Here is a 15,488-nt window from a genome sequence, read left to right as displayed (position 1 = left end):
GGTAGCACCAGAGAGGCTGCTCTCCCTCATGCTGTGAGATCCACAATGCAGATGATCCACACAGCGGATTTAGAGGTTGTTCTCCTTACATACCAACACGGATGCACACCCTGGGTCACAGTTTAGCCCATAACACAGTAAAACTCACCCCAATTTCCAGGACAACATCAACAATCACAGTTTGTACTAATGGGTCTTCACATGGCTCCACACACCCATTCAGGGAGAACAACATTTACCACACTGACCACAGAGCCATCTGCCTGATTGTGTTGATTGTTTCCATACCTGGTCCTGTGCTTCCAATAGCACAACACGGTTCTTCTCAAAGTCATGGACACCCACGCTTTTGGGGTGGTGCCACGCAATGTGGTCAGTTGCCAGTTGTCAAAGATCAAGTCATAGATATTTGTCTTGTGCAGATGTTGTTTCAGAGTATCTTTGAAACATTTCATATGCCCTCCACCCTTATGGTTACTAGAGCTCAATTTTGAATATAGAATTTGTTTTGATAGACAGGTCTTAGGCATATGAATTACATGACCAAGCCCTATAATTACCACCTACATTTCTAATGTTTCTAAAAGTTCATAGTTAAAGATGACACTTTCTTCCCACATCAAAAAGCCCCATAAGTAGGGGCAGCATCATTTGCTATGGGGCAAGTTGGGCAGTCACCTCCCACCCCCAGACCTTGGTTTATCCCCTCCACCCAGATTTTTCATAGGTCTGTATGCTCCATTATGTCTTCCACTCTCCAGCCCCCCTCCCAACTTTGCAGGATAGAATTGCATATAATGTTCATATGCTGAAACAACTTTGCTCCACCTAGAATTTTTCTGAAATGATACCCCTGCCCTTAAGAAAGCCCGTAAAGAAGGCAAGCAAGGAAAGCATGTTGGCAACACTAACTTTCACCCCATTCTTTAAACAAAAAAATTACACACTCAGTTACAGCCTGATACATGTTATCCAAAATTATTGGGAATGTGTTCAGTTATTGTAATCAATACTGTACACAGACAGGCATTCCACATGCACAAGCAGGCACTTCTGCATCTATACTTTTTAAAAACAATACCTGTTGTACTTCAGAGAGAAAAAGAAATTGATTTAGCCTGTTCACAAGGCACAGTCACTATCTTCAGCAGTAGGAAGAGATGTCATCGCTTTATATCTTTCTAAACAAAAACAATAATTGAGCATCCAGATCTAAAACAGAGCCACAGTTGCTAAGAAAACACCATCACAAACAGATACAATAAGACGACTCATGGAGTAAGGCCATATCACCCCACTTCAGAAATAAATCATGAGAAAAATGACTACTGTTCTTTATGCCTGATCTTTCAAACCATGTTTCTTGGCTGTTTCTTTAGATTGGGGGCTAGATTGGAAACAGTACTTAGAACTTGTCTACACATGGAGTTATTCAGGAACAGTCATTCCAGAAAAAGTCCACATGTAGACACCCTTATTCCGGAATAAAGATCCCTTGTTCCTGTTTAGCTTAACATACTTTGAAAATGAGCTAACTGCTGAGCTAAACTCTATTTATGGAATTCATTATCAGTAAAGAGGTTTTATCATTCTTACAGCGAACTCAATGCAAAGACTAAATAAGGGCCCATTTTTCTTTGAAACAAGGGCTTCTCAACAAAAGAGAGAACATGACCTAGAAATCATATCAAGTCTGTAAAGTTTAAAACTGTAGCGTGTGAAATATTAGTATTTTTCTTTTGTTGCTATCATTTAAAACACAAAACTGAAACCACTGTCACGGAGAGAAAGCATTTTAATCCTATTAGATCATTATCCAGCAATGTTTGCTGCTTCTTGAATTGGTTCATTGTGTCTATTCTTACAAACTTCGCTTCACAAATAAAAAAATATCTAGCTCTCTATGGGCCTGATCTAGTTCCCACCAAAGCCAACTGAAAGACTTCTACTGACGTCAATGGACTTTGGATCATATGCTATGGGGGGGCGGGAGGGGGAAGAGGGAGGAAGAATCCTTCTTTTATTTATTTTTCCATGTTCAGTTCTTAACTAGGTATGAAGGGCACTTTTTAACACCTTGTTCCTAAAGGTGACTTGTAAATGCTTTTTTTTTAATCCAGGAATTGAAGTAAGATGTTCTGAGTGCCCTAAATCAGTAGCTCTCAACCCTTCCAGACTACTGCACCCCTTTCAGGAATCTGATTTGTCTTGCGCACCCCAAGTTTCACCTCACTTAAAAACTACTTGCTTACAAAATCAGACATAAAAATACAAAAGTGTCACAGCACACTATTTCTGAAAAATTGCTTACTTTCTCATTTTTACCATATAATTATAAAATAAATCAATTTGAATATAAATACTGTACTTACATTTCAGTGTAGTATATAGAGAAGTATAAACAAGTCACTGTATGAGATTTTAGTTTGCACCGACTTCACTAGTGCTTTTTATGTAGCCTGTTGTAAAACTAGTCAACTACCTAGATGAGTTGATGTATCCTCTGGAAGACCTCTGCGTACCCCCAGGGGTACGTGTACCCTGGGTTGAGAACCACTTCCCTAAATAACTATGGTAAGAGGGTCATCCACAACTCTACTAATGCAGGGACTGATGCTGCAAATTTTTCCACACAGGCAAACCTCTGCACCCATGCAGAGCCCCAAGGAAGGTCTTAGGGCCTAACCTTACAAGGTCATCAGCATCTCTGCCAATGTGTTACGCAATCTCAACTCCTGTTGATTTCAGTGGAAAATGAGGTCACTCAGCACCCAGCAGGAGGTGCTCAGCATCTTGAAGGACTAAGCCCTTACTATTTAGCAAAATATTTATTACCATGAGAAGCTCTATTCAATGGGACTACTCATAGTGGTAAGCACTATGCTGGGTAGTAACTGTTTGCAGGATCGGGTCTTTATAAATTATCTTTTCTCACAGCTAATTAGATCTTGATATCATATCTCACTAGCTTCCATTCAGGGGCAGCTCCAGGCACCAGCACGCCAAGCGCGTGCCTGGGGCGGCAAGCCACCGGGGGCGCTCTGCCGGTCGCCGCGAGGGCGGCAGGCAGGCTGCCTTCGGCGGCATGCCTGCGGAGGGTCCCTGGTCCCGCGGCTTCGGTGGACCTCCTGCAGGCATGCCACCGAATCCGCGGGACCGAGGACCTCCCGCAGGCAAGCCGCCGAAGGCAGCCTGCCTGCCGTGCTTGGGGCAGCAAAATACCTAGAGCCACCCCTGCTTCCATTCCATGTGACTGAAACCCCAGCATGCATTTATCAGGTGTTGTCAAACTGCTACAGAAAGAGCCAACCTAGAGGGTTTGGGTAAATGATTTTATTTTAACATAATGCACTGTTTTTCCTAGGGCTTTAAAAAATCTAATTTTACCACCTACTGTATATGTTAGTTTTAAAAACTAACAGAGCTCATGTACAAATAACAAAAACAAATGTCCTTGTTCCCCAGAGGACAGCTCCAGTTCCTTGCAAGGTTCACTACTAGGCCTCACTCCAGCATGCGCTGTGCTGGCGATATATCACACATATAGCAAGAACCAGCTACAGTAGAGACGTGGAACCTTTCGCACTGAAATCCACAGTAAGTCTCAACTCCTCCGACATCAAGCGTCAATGCAAACCAGACCTCTCACATGTCCTCCTTTCAAGGGATATCACTCATGTTAGTCTCAAAGTTATTCCCTTTCCACACAAATTTGGTCTCCCCTCAATTTTATAGTTACAAATTATTTACATCAGAAATAAAGACGCATGAAAATGAAGTTATAGAGAGTCATTTATGCTAAATGAATTACTTCCACAGCATTTTAAGGTTCCTGCACAGACAGCATCTGTACGCCTATGACCACAATCTTTGTCACACTATGTCTGACAGTAAGGCGTTGGCACATTAAGATGTATAATGTAAACATACATCTCTGGAAAGACTGGGATCAACCTAGAGCTCCCCTTGCTCAATGTCACAGGCTGGCTGCTGGCCCTTTAAGGCAGCCAGGCTCAGCCTTGCCTGTGGTCTATCAGCTAGCCCCCAGTTGATGGTTAGTGACCCCAGCTGCAAGGAATCAGAAAGGACTACTGAAACCGAGCAGGGAAGTCAGTGTAGGAGAGATGCACAGGAGGTAGGACTTGCCTGTAAGGGGAAGCCTAGCAGTCTGGGGCTGGCTGTGACTAAAAAGCTGAGCCATAAGAGTAGAGCTAACTCCTGTGAAGGGGCCAGCTGTTCAGGGAGACAGTCCTGGGGCTGATGTTCTGGAATGGGAACAGGGAATAGAAGAGACTCACAGAGAGCAGTACGTTCCTGTGGGAGAGCTCTTACATAGGGCCTACCTGGAGCAGGGAGACCGGTAAATGGAGCTGCCAGTGTCCCCGGAGAAAGGAGGCAGTGGGGGAATCCTGTAAGAAGAACCAGAGAAGCTCTGCAGGGGCAGGAGAAGGGGCCAAGAAGCAGAGGACTTCAGAGGAGCCCCAGAAGAACAGTAAGCTTGGGCATTTGTTTTGGACTTTTTGTTACTCCAGAAAGGGAGTGAACTTTTATGTGACTTGGCCAGAGGGCCATGATGCCAAAGACTCAGGGAGGAGCTGTTGCAGAGCTGAGGAAGTGACCATTGAGAGTGCCAGATAAGGTCCCCTGCCAACACTGCACCTTGATACAAAGGGGCACTCCCTGAAGTGAGGATGTGCCATTACACCTAGACATAGACCCCTTCTCCAACCACCTTAGCTTTGACTTCTCTGTTCTTTTATTCTCTTGCATTCCCTTTTATGGGTAACTAAATATCTGTATTCCATGGCTGAACTTACTTTCAGTGAACAAACTGTGTTGTCTTTCCCTCTAGTTTTACTACACTACACAAAATTAAATCATCACTAAGTCTTGCTGCATAATCATTTATGGCAACTTGGCTTCTGTATGCTTCCAGCAAAATAGGGCAGATGTTTAATATAACATGCTCGAAAAAACGCAATCTCTAAAATGCCGTTCAAAATGCTCAAGAACAGTATAATCTTATTAAACAACAAGGAGTCCGGTGGTACCTTAAAGACTAACAGATTTGTAAATCTGTTAGTCTTTAAGGTGCCACCGGACTCCTCGTTGTTTTTGTGGATACAGACTAACTCGGCTACCAACTGATACTTATAATCTATTTGTTTAAAAAAAAAACTCAGGACCCTCAAATAATTACTATATTTCAATTGGGAAGACTTAATAAAAGGACTTAAAACCCACAAAAGCCACCTGTGCTGTATTTTAAACAACTGTAGTCCATTTTTTAAAGTATTTAGGCATTGGTTTTAGGCTCCAAAGAGTGAGACCCACAAAGGGACTTGGGTGTTACAATGCTGAGCATCATAGTGTCTAACTTTTAGACACCTAGAAAATCACAGGAATGACACACCAATCCACAAAGCCTGAGTCAGGTGCCTGGGCTGCTATAGATGAGGAGAGAGAGGCACCTAGGACTGCAATCCACAAAAGCCAGCATGCTAGGCGGCTCCCTGCCTAAGCTAACCAATGGGCGATGCTGAAAACAGCGATTTGTGCTAAGCTCTGCCCCTCTCATTGGGGTAGGGACCTAAGTCTTATTGAAGGAATAAGTTAGGTGTCTGCTTTGCTCCACACAAAACAGGGGTGGAGGCGATTCCCACCTTCAACTTTTAATCCAGTGTTTAGAGAACTCAGCAAGGATGTGAGAGACTCAAGTTCAATTCCCTCCTCTCTGCCAGAGGGGGAGATAGGATTTGAACAGCAGTTTCCCACCTTTCAGGAGTGTTCTAAACACTGGGCTATGGGATATACTCATGTGGGGAACCCTCATTCTCTCCTGTTGAAGCTAATCCATTGTGAATAAATAATGAAAGAGTTATCTGAAGGAGGGGGACTGGATCCAGGGTCTTCCACCTACTAGGCAGGTGTCCTAACACTGGACTGAATCGTTCTGTCACCTGCTTCCCCTGCCTTGAGGCTGTATTGCAGGGTTGTCAGGAGTGGGCTCTGTCCAGCAAGGGGCTAGTACTCACAGGGTGCACCCTTCTACTCCCTGAGGGCCTGCTGCTGCAGTGGTTGGGTGGTCTTGGCTGACAGGACTCAGCTCCCTGCCCATCTCGCTTTGCGCACAGTGGAAGTGGACAGGGCTGTGCTGAATTCTAGCAGGAACTGTGCAAAGGGGGAGCAAAGTGCAGGAAAAACTAAAATCTGGGAGGAAAGCGATAAAATCCATTATTGGCTTTTTCGAAACCCGGATATTTTTTAGAGACAATGGATAAAATGAAGGGCCTTATCTATAGACAATTACAGAAGTGGTTGAAACTGATGAGTTTGCTAACCAGATGCATGGGGCTCTGTGCATCCCCCATTTCCTGTTCCTGGTTTTCTGATTTTAACCAAAATCAGTAGGGTTTTGCTCATATCTAGAACATTCCCTGAATTTTTACATTCACATTACAGACGGAGAAATGCCACTGACGTGAGTGTAAGGCCTCATACGTTTAACCAATAATCATAATACCTGGTTGGGTGAAGCAAAGTCTTACACTCAACTCAATGGCAGTCTCTGTTTGGCTTATAATGAGCCCTAGTGTTGAAGGAAAGGGAGGGGGCACAGAGAGCCCTTGGCATGGGGGGGAAGAATGAGGACAGTGGAATAGGGGGAGAACATGGGGGGCACACAGAGTCTCTGCCATATGGGCAGAGGGAGGAAGGGGGGGCACACAGAGCCCCTGCTGGGTGGTGGAGAATGGGGAGTACAAAAAGCCCCCGCCATGATGGTGGGGAGAATGGAGGAAAATGGAGGACAATGATATGGGGGGAGGAGGAGACACGGAGCCCCTGGCATAGGGGAAAGGGTATCTGAAGGGCTGCAGCGGGTGGTACCTTTTTTTTTTTTTGATGCTCCACCTGTTCCCTCCACGTGGCTACACCACTGACACAGAGCCCCTAGCATGTAGTGGAGGGAGAATGGGGGATAGAGTCCTTGGCATGCGGGGAAGAGAGGAATATGGGGTATATAAAGCCGTGGCATGTGAGGAGGAAAAGAGGACCCTAGTATTCTGGAGGGAGAAATAGGGGGCACAGAGCCCTTGGCACTTGTAGGAGTTCGGGGTGTCACAGGGAGTCCCTAAAATAGAGGGGGACGGGAGAGTGGCCCAGAGGGAGCTTGTGCGGTGGAATGGAGGGATGCAAGGAGCACCGACGTGTGTAATCAGCTCGGCCTACAGAAGCTACAGAGTGTGCAACCCTCTGCTATGTATTATTTTGTCCATCACAACATGACTGTATGAGCACACACAGGTAATAAAGTTAATATGACGACTAACTCATGTAGTCCTTATTCAGCCAAGACACCCATGCGCTTCAGTGGAATTTTGCCTTAATAAGGATTCAGGCTCAGAATCCAAGTACATAATCGACTATGTAACAATAATCTTAAAAGATAACATATGTTACGTAAGCAAGAGAGCATCAAGTCAGGAAGAAATACCGGTCCTTTGGTTTGTGGACTGTCTCTTCCACGTATAAGTTTACATGTCCTCCAGCATCGTGGTGTCTCCAAAAACACATCACTCGGACTAATACTCATATTAGAAACTAATATTTCAAAGCTGGAAAACATGGATTTCAAAAGGGTGCTAGTTTGCCTCAATGACAGATAAGGCGATTTCACATAAAAAGGTGGCCTATGCTTCTTGAACTCTCTTATTAGAGGGTTCGTACCTTAAGTCTCACTAGTTTTTCCCTACTTCTCCCAGTTCCTGCAATTTGATTTATCTCACAAAGATTCTGCAAGTGGTTATGCCTGTGCACAACTGGTAGGGTTTTTTTTCTGCCAGGAAAATGAAATAAACGGTAAACTGAAGCCATTTGAAATATATGTTAAAAATACCAACACCTGCGGGGAACTGCACTGCTTGATTAAATAAGGCGCCTGATTTTTCCTTTAAAGCGTCTGGTTACAAGTCACAGGAGGCCAGGGAAGGTGAAGCTGACACCTAAGGAACAAAGGCAGCTTCAGCCAACAAAGGCGGCCAGGTACGGTAACCAAAGCCTAGACAATGAAGGCGGAGGGGGGCTCTCCCAGCATCCCACCCAGCGAGGGGCGCAGGGGCAGGGGCAGGCGGCCCCTGGGGCTGCGGGAGGAAGGGGTCGGTGCTGTCGGCAGGGGCAGGCGCTTGGTACTTTCCAGGCGTCTTGTCACCCACACAAAGGGCTTCTCTCGGCAGCGCTCGGCTCCCTTCCCGCCCGGGCGTGCGGCTCGCTCGCTGACATCCCCGCCGGCGCGGAGCCTGCCTCCCCCAGCCTGGGCGGCAGCGCGGGTAGAAGCCCCCGGGCGGCGGCGGCAGCCCCTGCCCCGCCTGCCCGCAGGGGCCACACGCCGGCCAGTCAACGCCGCAGCGCCGCCAACTTTCCTGCGCGCTCCCCCAGCAGACGCTCCGCGGGCGGCGGGCTGAGCCCCCGGGACCGCGCTGCCCCTGCTGCCCGGCCGGAGGCGGACACCCGCGGCTCCAGGGGGCGCTGGGAGATACTCACTGTCCGGGGGCGGCAGGGGGCACCCGCCTGCGCTGGGGGATGGGGAGCGGGGACCCTGGCGTCGCCTCGGGAGGGGACTGGGCGCGGTGGCGCGGCCCCTTGCTCCGCTCCTCGGCTGCAAACCACGCCCCGAGCCGGTGCGAGCCCGGACTTTCCCGACTCCCGCCGCCGCCGCTCGCGGCCCCTAGTGCAGGAAGTCGGAGCGCCCTTGGCCCACACGCCCCTGAGAGGAGCCCAGCCCAGCCCCGCGCGCCTAGCGCCCACCTTCCAAACAAACAGCACGTGGCTGGGCCCGCAGCCCGGCTGCCCCCGCCCGGCACCTGCCTGACGGCCACAGGCCAGGCCGGGCCAGGAGGCCCGAGCCACGGGAGGAGGAAAAGAGGGGCCCCGGGGAAATGCGGCCCCTGCGACACCTGGGGTTGTCTAGGGCGGCTGGCAGCTGGAGCAGGCAATGGTAGCCTGGACTACTGGGTCCTAGTCTCACCCTGCTACTGATGAGCTCTGTGACTTTGGGCAAATCGCTCCACTAGTAGTAGGAGTGTTTTCACTTAGAACCCATTCAGCCTGCTACATCCCTTCACTGCACTGGGGCCCATGGAGTAATGAGAGCAGAGAGCCAGGGCCCCTACATAGGAGTTCTCCTTCCCTCTGCCATTCACTGGCTATGTGGTAGTGGGGAAGGGACAATCTTTGCAAGTCATTTCACCCATCCCTAAAAATGGGAGGATTGACACCTACCTTCAGGAGTCCTTGTAACACTGAATTACACTGAGTTAAACTTCTGATCCTTGGCTGAAAGGAGCTGTGGAAGTGCTAAATATTTTTAAACCTCACCGTATCTGTCAAAAATGTACCAATTTCCCACTCTAGCCCTGCAAAAAGCTCTTCTAATTCAGCTGGGTTGCAGTCACCAGCAGTATGGCCACCATCAATACAGCATATACCACACTGAAGAGTAGTAGTTAATCCAATTCAATTTATTTTGGGCAGAGCATGGTTAAACAATATTAACTCAATCTGCGCATAAGGTAACTGTCTAATCTAAGAAATACATAATAGTAGTCAATAGTTTTAGAGCTATGTATTACAAAGTAGTACAGTAAAATATCAGAATGGGAGATGGTTTTAACAGTCAGTGCTGGTAGTGATCACTTGGCTATATGGATTAAAAAAAAAAAATTCCAAAAGCCAGTTCCTATCCATGCTGATAAAGTAGGTTTCTCCTTCATTTATTCTGCTAGATGGGTATTTGGTGTTAAGGATCAAAGGCCCAATCCTGGTTCCTTTAGAGCAGGGGTAGGCAACCTATGGCATGCATGCATGCGAGCTGATTTTCAGTGGCACTCACACTGCCCAGGTCCTGGCCACCACTCCAGGGGGCTCTGCATTTTAATTTAATTTTAAATGAAGCTTCTTAAACATTTTAAAACCCTTAGTTACTTTACATACAACAAGAGTTTAGTTATATATTATAAACTTATAAAGAGACCCTCTAAAAATGTTAAAATGTGTTACTGGCACATAAAACCTTAAATTAGAGTGAATAACTGAAGATTCGGCACACCACTTCTGAAAGGTTGCCGACCTCTGCTTTAGAGTAACTGGTAAAAACAAATCAATCCCTGATTGATTTAAATAAATGGAAGTAGAACAAGGCCCCATATTTGAAGCCATTTCTCAAGGCCAAATCTAGCAGCCTTTACTTCTTATTACCACTTCAAAAGTTATTTTTCCTCCCTGAGTGTCCTGCTATTAATAGATTTCTTGTTAGACTGACTTCACACTTGAGAAGGCAACCCCTGTCCTTTCATGTATTTATACCTGTATTTTCCACTTCGTGCATATGATGAAGTGGGTTCTAGCCCACGAAAGATTATGCCCAAGTAAATGTTAGTCTCTAAAGTGCCACAAGGACTTGTTGTTTTTGCTGATACAGACTAACATGGCTATCACTCTGAAACTTCTTACTCAAGGTAACTGTCATAGGTTTCAATAGTTTCTGAGTAAGTACTGCTAGATTTGGTCTCTTGTATTTTAAGACAAGTGAATTCCACACCTTTTTGAGTGCCACTTTAGCTAAAGAATGTTCCAGCTTGTGGGAGTGCCAGCTACAGCCAGTTGTAACTTGACAGCCCTGCCTTGGTAAACGCATAATATAATTCACTCTGCTCTTGTAACATTATCTCTATCTATGGATAATTATTTATTTATTTGTATAGTGGCACTGCTGTGCTTGACACTTTACAGTCAGGGATGAAGACCAGGTCCCTGCCCCAAAGAGCTTTACAGTCTAAACTGATCACTCACTACATCCAGATATTTTGACTAGGAAGATTAATATAGTGTTTGCCCAAACCAATCCTTTTGTTAAAAGCTGGGTGAAATCTTGTTACGGGTTGAATTAAAACACCATTGAAATTATTAGGTATGAACTCACCCTTCAGTTAACATAACTGTAAGCCTAAACCCTCACCTAAGACAAAAAGTGTGCATGCATCTGCCTGGGAGATTTTGGCTGAGGATTGTTTTGGGTGGGTGAGGGAACAGAAATTACACAGAACAGAAACTGAAACGAGAGGGGGAGAGGCAAGAAAGGCAAGCAGGAGCCTGCATACAATGGAAATTAGAAGCCAGTATCTTTGGGGATCTGGGCTGGTGTGACCCTGGAAAAAGCCAGAGAGCGCTTTTGGGTCTGGTATTGGCTAAAGAGGCTTGGGGCTGTAAGTTAAGAAACTGCAGCCCCTTATGTTCTTGGCTTCTTCTGCATGCAAAGAAATACAGGACTGTATATATGTTCATTGCAAATTCACAAAATTGCATCAAAGAAAATAATTGCAACTTCAAACTGGAACATCTATAGGCCTGAACTTTGACTAGCCACTTAGGTGTTGCCCCTTTTTAATCCTAGAGAAGGTGGACTGGGGCCTAAATCCTGACCACCAGATGCTTTTGAATGGACCCTGAAATCGTTTTATTTACTTATTTAGTATCACCATTATTGTTGGGCTTTTTAAATTATTTTTCTCTGGAGTTTGGCCCTTGACTATACCTTGACCAAGAAATTTGGACCTTGACAAAAATAATCGATTCCCCCTGCTTTAGAGCAATCTTGGGGTGGTGGTATGTCTCTCTCTCTCTCTCTCTCTCACACACACACATGGATTCTTCAACAGCTGGCTGCTTTAATCATATTATTCTAGGAATCAAAATAGCATCTCCAAATATATCAAAATTATCATTTAGCTGATTAGTAATTTTTTTTCTTAAAGCATTTAGGTCACTGTCTTTGCAATAAACAGAGTAGTGTCCCAAACATGTTATACCAAGCTGATCTTTCTTTTGTGGGGAGTACCAAACTGCATTATAATCATGCTAAGGAACAACACCTATCCCGAGTTAAAACTTGCTCCCTTAACTTGTCTATAACATGATTTGGACTGCTCTAAACCAGCAGTACCAAAATGTGTGTTATGGTCTTGTCTAAACTTGTAAATGTTATATCCATAACTTATCAGTGCAGCTCCATTACTGGTAACAGTAGTGTACACAGAGCTCAAGCATTTTTACCACTTTGCTGTCCAGCCCTTAGAGCCACCAGCTTCTCGTCTACACTAGAACTCCCACTGTTGATACCAAAATGGATATCCACTGACTCTACTGGCCCCAATTACCCATCTAAAATATAATTATTTCAGGCACTCTCTTACTTGCTTTGGGTCTGACCCAACTCACCCTGAAGTCAATGGGACTTTTTCCATTGACTTCTATGGGAGTGGGATCAGGTCTTTCATTATTATAAATACAGTGCCATAAGCATACACGGCACTTTGTAAAGCACAAAGATAAGTCCCTGCCAGGATGTTTACAATCTAAATTAGTTAATGCACTTAATTAGTTTGTACAGTACTTAAAAGATATAAAATGCTAGGTATTATTAGACACAGAATGCAAACAATTAAAGATGAGACATGATGGTGAAACAGATAATCAGCTTTGTATCCACAGCTGTGGCCATCAGCTGAATTCTAGGTATTTAATGTGTCATGGGCCTTCTCTTAATAGGCAGGTATCTTTCTTTCTTTATGCTGCCCTTGAGCTACAAGTATTACACTATGCTAGCTAGGCATATTTAAGATCCCTGTAGTCCTGGGAAGTGCCACTTTGACAACTGCATAGCTACTGCCAAATAGGCTAACAACAAGCCATTCTCATAGGGCAATCTTCTGCAGTCTACTGAAAGGCGAACTATAGCTGTAAGTGGCAAATTCTACTCAGTACACAGCCCAATTGTGTCCAAGAAGTTTACTGGGGGTTTCACAGGGAATGGAGAGAGAATCTTCACACGTGGACCCCAGGTTGTAAACCAGCAATGGTGCAACTCTACAACTGCTTCTGTAGCCCTGGGCCCACCTACAGGTCCTGCACAGCAGAACAGCACAAGTTTCACTAGACACACACCCTTCCATGCCTGTGGAATTTGAGATGATGAGATTAGACCCAGGCAGGGGTGAAAGTGAGCCAGTACGGGCCAGTACTCCGTACCAGTAAGAACCCGCACCAGCCCACATTAAAGCGCTGCCACAGCAGTGCTTTAATGTCCCTGCCCCTTTTGCCTCCCCTGTCGGGAGCCCTGCTGGTAGGGTCCATACCAGCAGAGCCACCGACGAAGGTGGGGGGAGGGGCAGGGATATTAAAGTGCTGCCATGGCAGTGGTTTAAGGATGGTCCTTTGCCGCAGCAGCACTTTAATGTTGCTGCGCCCCGCCGTCGGCAGCCCCGCCAACGTGGGGGGCACAGCAACATTAAAGCGCTGCCGTGGCAAAGGACCCTGCAGCGCTTTAACATCCCTGCCTCTTTTGCACACACCCCCCCCCCCAGGTGCTGACGAGCCGGGGGGCAAAGGGAGCAGCTGCCCTGGGGCTGGCAATTTAAAAGGGCCTGGGGCTCTGGACTCTTTAAATCAACACAGGAGCCCAGGGCGATGCAGGCCAAGGGCTGGCTGGGGGATGCTGAACCCCAACCCCCCCTCTTCTGCCTGAGGCTCCACCCCTTCTGGAGCCAGAGCCACCCCCCCGTACCGGTAAGTGTCCTCAGTTACTTTCACCCCTGGACCCGGGGTAGCGTGGAATTGCCCCTGTCTACTCTGAAGGCTGTTGACGGCAATGTAAATGTGCTATGAGTGATGGAGGACTTCAGTGCTGTCCTTTAATCTCAGTGGTTGGGTCTGTTCTCTAATGCAGAAGTTCTCAACCTTTTTCTTAGGCCCCTCCCCCAACATACTATTAAAAACTCCATGGCCCACCTGTGCCACAACAACTGGTTTTCTGCATATAAAAGTAGGGTGACCAGACGTCCTGTAAAATTGGGACCATCCCGATATTTAGGTGTTTGTCCCGTGTCCTCACCGATCTCTGTCTTGATATTTTGCTCTGCCGGCAGCAGTCGGCTTTTTTTTTTTTTCTCCCTCCCCTCTCCCCTGCGTGTCCCGACATTTTCTTCGTCTCATCTGGCCACGCTATATAAAAGCCAGAGCCGGTGTTAGGGGGTAGCAAGCCGGGCAATGTTTAATGTTGCTGTTCCGCCCCCTCCCCCTGCAAAGCCACAGGGGCCCCCATGAAGCTAAATTCAGCTTCAGCCTCAGGTGGTGGGGCTCAGGACCCCAGACTTCAGCCCTATGTAGTAGGGCTTCAGCTTTCTGCCCTGGGCCCCAGTGAGTCTAACAGTGGCCCTGCTTGGCAGACCCCCTGAAAACTGCTTGCAGCCCCCTAGGGGTCCCTGGACCCTTGGCTCTCTGTCCACCCCCCAAAAATGTGTGGGCTTTTCCAACCAGCTATACCCTCCTCTGAAATGCTGTCTTCTGGCCTTTAGAATGAGCAGCAACTGATCCACATGACATCCCTCACCCCTTTCTCTATCTCCCAACTCAGCATAGCACAGAGCCAAAAAGGAGCAAGGGAGAGGCAGAAAAAGATATGCAGACTGAGATCCCCGAGTCTAGACTCGATGATCTGGGCACTGAGGTAAGGGTGGGAACTTGGGAAAGTGTTTGGGAAAGAAACCAAGAGGGCAGAAAATCAGGAAGTGCTGGGAAGAGAAAAAGATGGCTCTGCCCCTGGATTCTTCTCTTCCTCTTGTGTTTAACTCCAGAAGCCAACTACTGTTTAACCAAACCTTGACTAATGGAGGCATTGATGGTCCACTCTTCCCCTATACCTCCTCTATTCCAGCTGTGACACCCCAGACAATCTTCTTCTCCATTCGGCAAGTCACCTCCCGTCATTTATTTAGGCTCAGTGAAGACTGGTTTTAAACAAAACAAAAAATGAGGGGTCAGATACTGTGTGAAAGTACTGCTGCCCCCTTCCTCTCAAAGAAAAGCTGTGTTAAAACAGCAGATTATGTGGCAATTTCTTAAATCTTGGGACCCTCAACTGGAAAGGAAATTGCAACATTCATTAATGTGTGATGAAAGGATTTGTATTAATATCTCTGCAGATAACAACTCCTTTCAAAATGATTTGCATTTATCTGTGAAATAGAATCCTATAAAACAAGTCTTGGCATCAAAAGCCAATTAAAACAGTGGTCACGATCCTGCAGGCTGATCTCCATTTGTTCCAATGCACATCCCCATTCCCCACTGAATTCAGTATAACAGAGTATAAATGTCTGTCTGTGTGGGTTAGTTTGCAGGATGGGGACCTAAATCACTACAACAGTCAATGGAGTCAACAGCTCTCCATATATTTAGAGGTAATAGTTCTTCTTGTTCTCAGCTCTGGATGCCGGGGGAAGCATGGTTCTGGAATGCTATAACATTGAAGGAAAATGGAAATGTTCTATGACATCTAACTCTCCCGAGTCATACATGACAAATTGCTGTTATTAGGAGATGTTATTAAAAGAACGTTAGGTCAATGTAAATAAAGTCCATTCCCCTTTTCATCA

At 46.3% G+C, this 15,488-nt stretch overlaps 1 protein-coding gene across 2 annotated transcripts in view; it reads right to left on the bottom strand.

The window, feature by feature from the left end:
- The window catches only part of SYNE2 (spectrin repeat containing nuclear envelope protein 2), a 260,416-nt gene that overhangs the window by 239,664 nt on the left and 5,264 nt on the right, over nucleotides 1-15,488 (bottom strand). The window contains exon 1 of one of the 2 annotated variants that reach the window (XM_039534633.1): nucleotides 8,542-8,589. The exons of the other annotated variant lie outside the window; for it this stretch is intronic. The gene's annotated coding sequence lies outside the window, so the exon portion shown is untranslated. Of the gene's footprint in view, nucleotides 1-8,541; nucleotides 8,590-15,488 lie in introns of those variants that run through there. 2 annotated transcript variants of the gene reach the window in all.

The sequence above is a fragment of the Mauremys reevesii genome, linkage group 4, assembly GCF_016161935.1.
Source record: "Mauremys reevesii isolate NIE-2019 linkage group 4, ASM1616193v1, whole genome shotgun sequence".
Taxonomy (NCBI): Eukaryota; Metazoa; Chordata; order Testudines; family Geoemydidae; genus Mauremys; species Mauremys reevesii.
Note: the sequence above shows the minus strand (reverse complement) of the source record. Positions and strands in the feature narration are given on the sequence as shown.